The 10,553-nt window shown below is 40.6% G+C and overlaps 1 long non-coding RNA gene across 1 annotated transcript; it reads left to right on the forward strand.

Moving 5' to 3' along the window:
• Window positions 1-6,765: 6,765 nt before the first annotated feature.
• Window positions 6,766-9,398, forward strand: LOC116650227 (uncharacterized). Its single transcript, XR_004303204.2, has 4 exons — window positions 6,766-7,978; window positions 8,028-8,450; window positions 8,517-8,722; window positions 8,791-9,398. It is a non-coding gene; the product is annotated as an uncharacterized lncRNA (long non-coding RNA).
• Window positions 9,399-10,553: the final 1,155 nt, after the last annotated feature.

Genomic DNA, 10,553 nt, shown 5'->3' on the forward strand with positions numbered 1-10,553 from the left:
GAGTATAGTACACACTCCGGGTGCCGTTGAGCATAGCTGCTGGGGATGGGAGCCCACGATGTCGCACATTTAGTAGTTTGATAGTTTCCTTTTACGGGCATTCATTTTGCTGTCACCTAAAAAGATGTATTCAGTCTTAATAAGGGGATGCGCTGCTAAACTTTCGGTAACAAATTTTAAATATATTAACTATTAACCAAAGACAATATAAAGAGTAACATGAGTAACGCCATACATAAAATGTTTCTATGTAGCTTGATTTTTTGAAAATTGAGAACGCAAACGAAATCTGTATCATTGCGCTCTCACAGCCGAGAGAGCAAAAAAGCTAAAAATAGAATGTGCTCTCAGCTTCGGCACTATGAGGGCCGTGCAATCAATTATGTTTGTATGTGTGTGGATATACATAGCTCATTTGAATGTGTTGTTATCCACTGCTCTGGAAAAGTCTCTGACTGGCAAAGAAATAACTTGGTTGGCTTCGTAAAAAATATGTATTTTTAAGTCTATACAAATAATTATATGATGTCTTTGAATTAAATTTATATTATTTTTATTTTCCAATTAAGAAATTAAAGAGTGCTAAACAAGAGGCTCTAGTCGGGAGCTCCCGCTAGGGGATACCCTGTACCCTCTTCCAACATCAAATGCATTTATATATTCTATTTTAAACTGCCCAAAAAACATGATATCGATATCGATTTTTATCGATTGCTTGGAAACGGAGTAGGTTATCGATTATCGGAAACAAACTCGATGCTCGCAGGCACTAGGAGCACATACATCTTAAATTCTCTCGCTCTTTTCAAGTCTCTAGCTTTTATAGGTTATGGGATCCTTGCGTTTATACATACGGACATGATGACGGACATGGCTAGATCGACTCAGCTGTTGATGCAGATCAAGAATATATATACTTTATGGTGTCGGAGATGCTTTCTTCTGCCTATTGCATACATTTGCATTTTGCACAAATACAGTATGCTCTTTTTACCCATTTTCATTGAGTTTAAGGTATAAAAATACAAATCAAATAATAATTTATATAAATAAATATGAATTTGGACCCAACCTTCAGTTAGCGGCGACTTTGTTCTTTATAGTTCGAATACAAAATAATTCAATTAAAAAAGACAATTTATAAAATTTATCTTTAAGACAACAAGTTTGCTCTTTTATTTCATATTTTAATTTGTATCGCTTAAAAACAATATTTATTAATAAAAATAATCAATTAATATAAAGAAGTTATATAAATACTTGCATCGACTTAAAAATACATATTGGCTACGGAGCAAACCTCATTACACAATATGCATTTATATATGGATACAAACTTGGGGTAGGTCATGATCAGCGCTAGAAATCTAACAAAATTAATTTCTTGCCAGCAAAAGCTAGAGCAGTGAATAAAAACATATACATAAATATATATATACACATTTAAAGTTCTTATACATGCATAATTCACGTATACAGACAAAAATATGCTTGCACGCGATTGGCTGAGACAAGAACTTTTCTCAAGCATACACTGTCCAAAAACAAAAGTGAAATCAATCTATCTATGCTATTTTCTTCACATGGTTATTGCACATGATACGCCTTGTGTAAAAATGATTTAGTTCTTAAATTTTCCTGTAAAAGGCATCGTTGGTATCAAGATAAAGCAAGAGTGCTTTGTTTCGATTGTAAGCTCAAAACTTTTTTGCTCAATGTACTTGGAAAACTAAGCGACGCAAAACAACATCGACCAGCTTTGCTGAAGACAGACTGGCGACTGATTTCGCTGCTCGTGTCAGAATCAGTAAGCAGCGACTTCGGCATTCGTTCGTCGTTATGAACAGCAGTTGGCTGCCATGTCGTGTGAAATCGTAAAAGACAGGTTAGAAAGCCAGGCTAGAAATTTAGAAATAGCAGGTAATGTTTTGTTGGAAGCTCACATTTGCCTAGGACGTTGAGCTTCAAATGACCCAATTTGAATAAGAACACAAGCTCATTCGGCAGTATCCGTTCCGTTCCATATCCTTTTAAATATGATGACGTTGATAGGGGCGTTGATGCTTTTCAACTGCATAGTAATAGGTGCACCCTGTTTCTACCTTGCGTTGTAGATAAAATCATCAATGTACTAATAGTATCTTACTGCTTCTGCTGTGTGTAAACATTCTTTGGAATTGCAAATCGGGACATTAAGTTAATAGAGTTTTAATGAACATATTTATTATTTTTTCAAAGATACATTTAATTATTTTATTATTTTTTTTTATTTTATTATTTTTGTTGTTCGAATTATAAAGAACAAAGTACGCAGGGAACACCGCGAGGAGACCATTATAATTATAATGGGGTCATGACCCGCGGGTATTATCTGCGGAGCCAACTTCAGTACACAAAATGCATTCATATATCAACACAAATTTGGGATAGGTCATGATCTGCGCTAGAAAACTAACAAAATTAATTTCTTGCCAGCTAAAGCCAGAGCAGTGAATATCAACACATACATACATACTTTAAAGTTCTTATGCATGTATAATTCACGCATACAACGAAAGGTGCACGCTCGCTATTGGCTGAGACAAGAACTTTTCTCGAGCATACACTGTCCAAAAAGAAAAGTGAAATCAATCTATGTGTGCTATTTTCTTAACATAGTTATTGCGCAAGAAGCGCCTTGTGTAAAACTTATAAAAGTTCTTAAATTTTCCTGTAAAATTATTTGTTAATATCTAGGGTAATATATCATTTAAATAAAGCATGCATTTTATGAATAAAAACGAAGCGACGCAAAGCAGCATCGACCAGATTTGCTGAAGGCAGGCTGGCGACTAACTTCGTAGCTCGTGTCAGCATCAGCAAGCCGCGACTTCGACATTCGTTCGTCTGGTCTTTGGAGAACGAACAACCAGTCGGCAGGCATGCCGTACGAAGCCTCAAAGGCCAGATGAAAGGCCAGGCTAGAAATTTTGCGTCACATTCAAATGTATGGGCGTTACTCATCTTAGTGTTTATATTGTCTTTGACCATACTTTTTGAGATGCGTTTGGCCCATTCTGCTATAAATCACCATAAAATAGTACTTGACTACTTTTCTACTCTTAAAATTATTACTTTGATTGACAGTGATGCTTTTATATAGACCGGATGCAGAGCTGCTCACAAGCCGTGGCTTACTTATGCCTCGTTTAGTTAATTTTTGTACCCATGGCAGCGGCCACAACATTGATATTTGGATCGATGCACCTAAAGAAGCGCAATATATATTTATTTCTATAAAATCCCACTACCAGACTAACCGATAAATAATCTCAGCCACATGAAAAACCACACGAAATCCGCAGAGAAAAATCGGATGTACACTGTATTGCAATTGAATTTAGAAGACACCAATCTGATTATATAATAATGTCTGTTATCATCATCACAAAGGAAAGAAATATCCCAACTGATAACCTTGCTTATAATTATCTTCTTAATTATCCATTAATCAGCATTTAAAAGATACGGCTATATAAATAAGTGTTTAGTTGGTTAAGTAAATTTTTCTTGGGGTTAATTTATGTATAAATATTACACTAAGATTATTTCGATGATTAGTTAAAGAGCGCAATCATTAAGATTTTATTAATATACGACAGAAAAAAGGATCCTAAACAATAATAAGTACAGTTTTATAACAGATAGAATTCTGTATTGAATATTGTTTGAGGAAACTGTAACTCTAACACGGGCTCGTGCGTAGAAATGACTACTAATTTTCTTGAGTTCACTGTTTTTAGTAAGGCTTTCGACTCTTCCTTAATGACTCCTTACTGCTTTAGAAATTATGCTTTCTTGGCTTCGCAGTCAATCTGAAGTGAATTCGAAAGTATTTTCATAACAGAACCCAAAAGAATCTTTTGAGAATCTTCATTATCAGGTGCCATTATTAATTTTAAACTTAAAATCGAATTTCTCATCAACGGAGTTTGGCAGGTCGGCAACTACACAAATCGTGGGCGGCGGTAGGACTGCTTCGTAAAAGCTCGCGATCGGTAGGGGCTGTTCAAATTTGTGGAGGTCTCGCCGAATTGAGGTTAAGGATCGGCCCTGATCGGCCTTGCTTGCCGAACGATAAAAACAGAACTAAATGATAAGATCGCGTTCGATTTAATTTTTCATTATTTCGCCCGATAGCCCTGATGTTCTAATATACCCGCTACTTACGTTTTTTCGGCCCGGAGGAGGACAAATAGTTGATCTATTCAATCGAGACTTTCCTACTGGCTTTTGCATTAACACGTTCCTCTTCGTCAATCGTCTGTGTAGGGACAGGGTTTGCAATACGAACTTCCTGTCGAAGTCTGGACATTCAAGGAGCGAGGCTGAGTTCCGGTTCTTGAGTTATACCATCACAGCTTGCTGTTTTGTGTCCCACGACCACACCTTCTCTTCCTTTCGATGCAAAATTTGGCACGATACCACGTCGCCATTCCCAGATACTGATGCAGTTTCATTAAATCTCTGGTTTGCTAGCCACTTTGCGTAGTCCATGTGATTCTCCTAAATTAGTCTCTCTCAAGTGCTTGAACTTTTCCTTTAGGTTGTCTTCGCGCGCCTATGGCGATAGGCAAATGCGTAATGTATTTCTGGCCCCATTATGGAGTCAAATTCCCTTTGGAATTTAAACTTGCGGTATGTAAACTTTCCGTGGGTAAAGCTCCGGGCTCGAACCGTAAATGCTGATACTGCTTGTTACTCTTCTCTATCGGGACTCTGTAGTCAATGCACATCTGCGATTTTCTCGTATTCATCATAAGCACGATCTGCGTGCTTTGCGGGCCTTGGGATGGCTCAATGCATCCCGTCCGGAGAAATTCCTCCACCTGTTCGTCGGTGACGCGTTGCAACGCGATCTTATTCGCATGGAACCTTTGCTTTATAGGTTCGTTCATTAAGATCCAATGGTTGGCAATATGAGACACGCCGTTAATCGCCTCGGATTGCGCCAACTACTCTTTCAGAAGTATCTGCAGTCAGGCTGCAGGTCTGTTGGCCAGACGTCCTCACTGTCCGGGCTCTCTTCTTCAGACCTTTCGCCATCGCTAGCTATCTTGCAGATTCTCGCGGCCGGGCTTACCTCCGCAGCTCGTCTCCTCCTAGCATTAGTCCCACTGAGTTACGAAAATGCCCGTAGGATCCGGACTCACTCTGTTGACCGCATCAGTAACATATCTGACGCCTCTTGACGAGTGTGTTTTCAGATTCAGACAAGAGTCCTTGCCTCCGGACATTTAATTAATATCAATTCCTTCGCTCAGAAGGAGAGCGTATATGCATGTCATGCCTACTTGCTTCCGTTAGTCGGCGGGTTGACCCCGTTGGGATTCCCTCGACGGGGCGAGAAGTTCTTGACTCATTACTTTTACTGTCCGTGTTGCCAGAATTAAGCCAGAACCCGACTCGGATTTGGAAGGTCTGTCCCTTCCGGCCAGCTCGAGCTGGACTTTGGGCTCTGGGGCCGCGGGTATTTGGTTTCTAGCTTGGTCCATATTCTTAGCTAAGTCCAAATTTTCGACCCGCCCCTGCTCACGCAGTCCAAACTCACGGTTTAATGTCCTTAAATTTTACTTGGAATGTAGGTGAATCCTCGCACTCCTACTCTGCAATTTTTACAGCCATATTTTTTATAAATGGTCATTGAACTCCGGCTTTCATCTTCCGTCTGCTCAGGCATTCCTCTGTTATTTCCCTTCCTTGTCCTTGCTATTGTATATTCCCTTTCCTTTATTTGTTAAGCTTACGCTTTAGCTTTCGTGTGATGGGTAACATATATTGTTTTATTATAAGAAAGGGCAACATTTTCCTAGCCTCTTATTCCACTCACAGTGTTCACTATGTTGCCAAGGACTCGCACTGTCCATTAGTTTGCATGCACATGAAATAGAGGTTTCTATTTGAATGCTGGGTCAGCATTCCTGCCTTTTAGCACTCAACCTACTCTGGTGGTACTTCCGTGGGGCTTAGGTCATGTTAATGCCAAGCCCCTTCACGCCTTAGAGTCCCAGATTGAGCGGCAAAAAGTGGTAACATAGCGGGGTTGTAGAACTCAATCTACTCGCTGTTGCGATCGCTCCGTTGCGAGGCTAGTTAAATAATTAATTAATATTCACGCAATAAGAAATGAAACGAAATAAGTTCTATTCGTGAGTAACAGCAAGCAAGCTAAACCAAGAGAAAATTACAAACAAAAAAAAAAAAAATTATAATAAACGTGTCAATGAACCCGGATCCACAAAACGAAAATACAGGCGTAGAAAAAATTCTATTATCTTGCGGCGACGAAATGTGACCTGCGCTTTGGCATTAAAACCGTAAGTCACGCAAAGGAAAATCTTAACTACTATTATATTACACATCCTGTCCAAAAAATAAGTGATATGTATATTATATATTCGTATACTTACTAAAATAAAATTAAATACTACATTGTTGTTTTTACAACATCTTTTGAGTTTTTACCTTTATAGTATTATGTTGCGCAAGATTAAGTTTACTTATAATGTCTATTTAAAACAGCATTAAATATTTTGAGCCTCCAAACACACTGTTAAGGATTTCCAGATAATTGAAAGCCATCAATATCTTTGACCAAAAGTCTGTAATTTTTTAACACCTTTTTGTAGTATATGGACCCTTGTTTATATCTATCAAAGTCTTACACCATTACATTATGTAATCCCCAACATTATATGTATTCGTATTTTCTCTCTTGACATTATATTTTTCATTCTTGGTCTGCGCTATTGATTGATTATTATCTATCTTTTCTCTAATCTCTTCCGAATTTTGTTCACTAACTGTATCTAACCGTCTCATCTTCTCTAACTTTTCTATCCATAATTAACATCTCCTTTCTGAGCCAATCCAAATAACATTGTACTAGGAAACTTGTTGGTTCTACAATGGTTCCACAATTTGCCATCATTCGATTTCAGAGAACCCGTTGCTATTTTGAAATGTTTCACATTGCTTCGCGTAAAATGTCTTCGAACTCCGCCGATGTAAAACAGCTTCCCCGAACAGATATTATACAACTCGGCCTGCTATATGATCAATAATAATCTTTTCATGAGCTTATAACCTCACAGTTATTTGTTGTTTTTGTCTTATACAGTCGAACAAATTTTGTAAAACTATCTACTACTGCAAATACATATATCTTTTCTCTACTATTCTCTTCCGTAGTGATTAATGAGCGTAATGATAATGATTTTCAATATAATAACTTTGGCTTTCATTTAAGGAAACCAGTTGTATTTAACAATGGCGTCTAACATTTGGTATCTTCCAATATGCGCCAGTTCTTCCTAGTATTCATACAAAACATGGTCATCCCTTCTTTCAGGAACATAAATTAATATTTTTTGCATTAGTCTTTCGATACACTACTATATTGCTCCGGTTAAACAAATTAAGCTCGCCTTTATCAAACAATTTCATAGCATCTTGTGGCTCTCTATCTTTATTCTGACGAATAATTAAGTTCGTTTCAAAACTATTCGCTTCTGTTATCATAATCGTATTATTAACTCTTGATAAGGCACCATGTTGCATTTTTTTACCAGCTTTATGAGCTAGCTTATAATCAAATTCTTGCACCTCCCAATTCTCGGGTTAAGATATACCAAAGAGTCAAAGAGTATCAGTCTGTCGAAGTTTTAATACGCCTTCCCTGTAAATATGTTCAAAATCCTCGCAGTGCAAATATAATTGCTAAAGTCTCCAGCTCAAAACTGTGGTAGTTCGCTTCCGCATCCGATTTATGCTTGGAAAAACAGAATATGCTATACCATTTTCCATCTTGTTTCCTTTGTCTCTATACAGCTCCAAATCCCAAAGCATCGTTAACTTTATAATCATAAATTTATAACACCACTGCGCAGGCGCTACACCCAATCTATGGTAACCATAAACAGGTGATATATCCACGAAGGTAAGCGGCAACTTTAAATAAGAAGTTTAATATTAAAACAATACCACAGTTTTTAGAATTTAAAGTGGGCTTTCGGGGTCATGGTCTGGTAGAAAAAAATGGACGTAAATGGGCCTACTGTACAAACTAGTAATTTTAAAGGATCAAACAGTTCGGTAAAGCAATGTGATAAGACCCATAAGTGAGATATTTTTATATTTTAAGGGGAACCTCGTCAGAAAGACGATGAACACACAGCATCCGAAGCTGTCAAGGAAGTCAAAGATGAGAATAAAACGGAATTAACAAATTCATTGTTTAGTGGAATTTCTCTACTCCCGTTCATTGAACGGAAAGAAGAAAGTTAGGAATGAAATACCTACATCAAATCTTTCTTGGAATTCTGCGAAACCACAATCGACTTGTCTCGTAAATATATGTTTACTATTCTCGTAATTCAGAGCCGACCATTCTTCTTACAAAAATTGACTAAGTAAAGTTTTCTCCAGTTGTGACTATATATACATGTAGTTCTATAAATTGCTTCCTTTACAATTAGGCAGATTTGTCTTTTTTATACCATGTGTTACGGAACTGGTTTCCCTGGGTCCAGTCCCATTCTTGCCCCGCAGTCCTACCTACCATGAGACGATCACCTACTCGTCTCCCACATTTTGGTAATTTGATGGCCTGCATCCGCCTGTGCCGGCTATTGTACCAACTCTCCCCATCATCGAAAATTTAGCCGGACATTTCTCTCTTCAGGTACGGTATATAATTGGTTGCATTCCTTATACTATTAACATTGAAGCTTATATCTTATTCCCTTGCAGGATATCTCTAAGCTGCTATATATAAATTGTGAGGCGGCTAATGAGACCAGCCACCCCACAGTTTTCACGGCAAGGAGCCGTCATCCCTTTCGCCAAATTACGGCAAGGAGCCGCTGGCAGGACAACGTATTAATTTTCTTTAGTTATAAGTATTAATTATATTAGGTTAATATCTTAGTGAAATAAGAGGCAAGGAGCCATCAGTAATATAAGCAGTTCGATTAGTAGCAAAGAGGCAAGGAGCCGCGAATATTATAATTGATTTAAATAGTGAGTTTGAATTTAACCGCCGGCCGCCGCTGCAACCGTGCGTTGTCGATCGGTTGCTCAACACCGTCTTTGAGAGCGCAACTTCAATTCGGCGGCGAAAAGCGAAAGCTCCGAGGCGAAGTTGCGAAAGCTCGCGGCGAAGTTGAGCAGCCGAAGCGAGCGCATGGCTTGCCGGCGAGCGTGCCGGCACTTGTGATTGAACGTTAAGGGTGCGTAGCAGTGCTGCGCGAGATAAACGAAATCATAGATGGTATAGTGGAGCTCTAGCGCTCCAGAAAACAGTGCGGCAGGGTTTAGCTTAGGATTTACGATAAGGTCGGAATGAATAATAGTGAATAAAGTGCCAACGTTCTTATTATCTAGAAAGTATTGGATTATTCCCTGTTTCCTGGTAACCTGGCTTACCTTAACATCGGAACTAACCGGTGTTCGATCTAACTTCGAACGAGGGGCATGCGATACGAGATTGTGGCTCCGGGGTGGGCATTGCCGGTTGGTGTTTAGGTTGTGGAGTTGGTGCGAGGCCACGGCCCGCTAGCATAGTGGTACGAGGCCACGGGCCGGCAGAAAGTTAGAGCGATTAGGCAGTGGAGCTGGTGTGAGGCCACGGCCCGCTAGTGTAGTTGGTGCGAGGCCACGGCCCGTTAGGATAGTGGTACGAGGCCACGGCCCGGCAGAGAGATAGGGTGTTTAGGTAGTGGAGTTGGTGCGAGGCCACGGCCCGCTAGTGTGGTTGGAGCGAGGCCACGGCCCGATGGTGTAGGTGTGTAGAGGTAGATCTGGGTTTGGTTTGGTCGGGGCGTCCCACCCGACTTTGGTGGACGGCCACGGCAAAAGTCGGAACCTGACCTCAGAAGCTCCCAGCAGTACGGGCTTTTGCAGGCGCCCACCCCGAGTTTGACCATCTCGGGCGCGGAGGCAGTTGTGGTCAACGCAGAGGTGGGGAGGTCCCCTGTTGAACCGGGTGGTGGTCCCTGCTACACTAGGCCGCACCATCCATCGGAAGCAAGGCCACTTCCCAATGTCCCGGAGCAGGTTCGGAAGTGGGGTATGAGGTACGATGGACGCTCCGACCCCCTTGGGTTCTTAGAGGACCTCGAGGAGCGCGCTATCACCTATGGTATAGCCCACGACCGTATGCCCGGGCAATGAGCTAGGTGTTCTGCGATAGGGCTGCTCGTTGGTTTCTGAGCAGTGGGCTAAGGGGTGTGCCGTGGGCCGTGTTTAGGAGGGAATTCTTGGAGTTTTTCTTGCCCCTCGTTACTTCGAGAGGCTTGAGGACGAGATCCGATCCCGGAGGCAGCGCGTAGGTGAAGCGTTCAAGGAACAGTACGACGGCAAGACTTTTCTACCCTATCCCAGCTAACTCAACTGGCCGTAGAATACGAAACCGTTGTGAGGCAGAGGGCGGAGTACTCAGGCAGCCAACCCTTGGGTCAGGGTGTCGGGACATCTCAATCCGTTCCGGTCTGCACCCAGCGGATCCGGGACGA

This window comes from Drosophila virilis, unplaced genomic scaffold (genome assembly GCF_030788295.1).
Source record: "Drosophila virilis strain 15010-1051.87 unplaced genomic scaffold, Dvir_AGI_RSII-ME tig00002355, whole genome shotgun sequence".
Classification (NCBI taxonomy): domain Eukaryota; kingdom Metazoa; phylum Arthropoda; class Insecta; order Diptera; family Drosophilidae; genus Drosophila; species Drosophila virilis.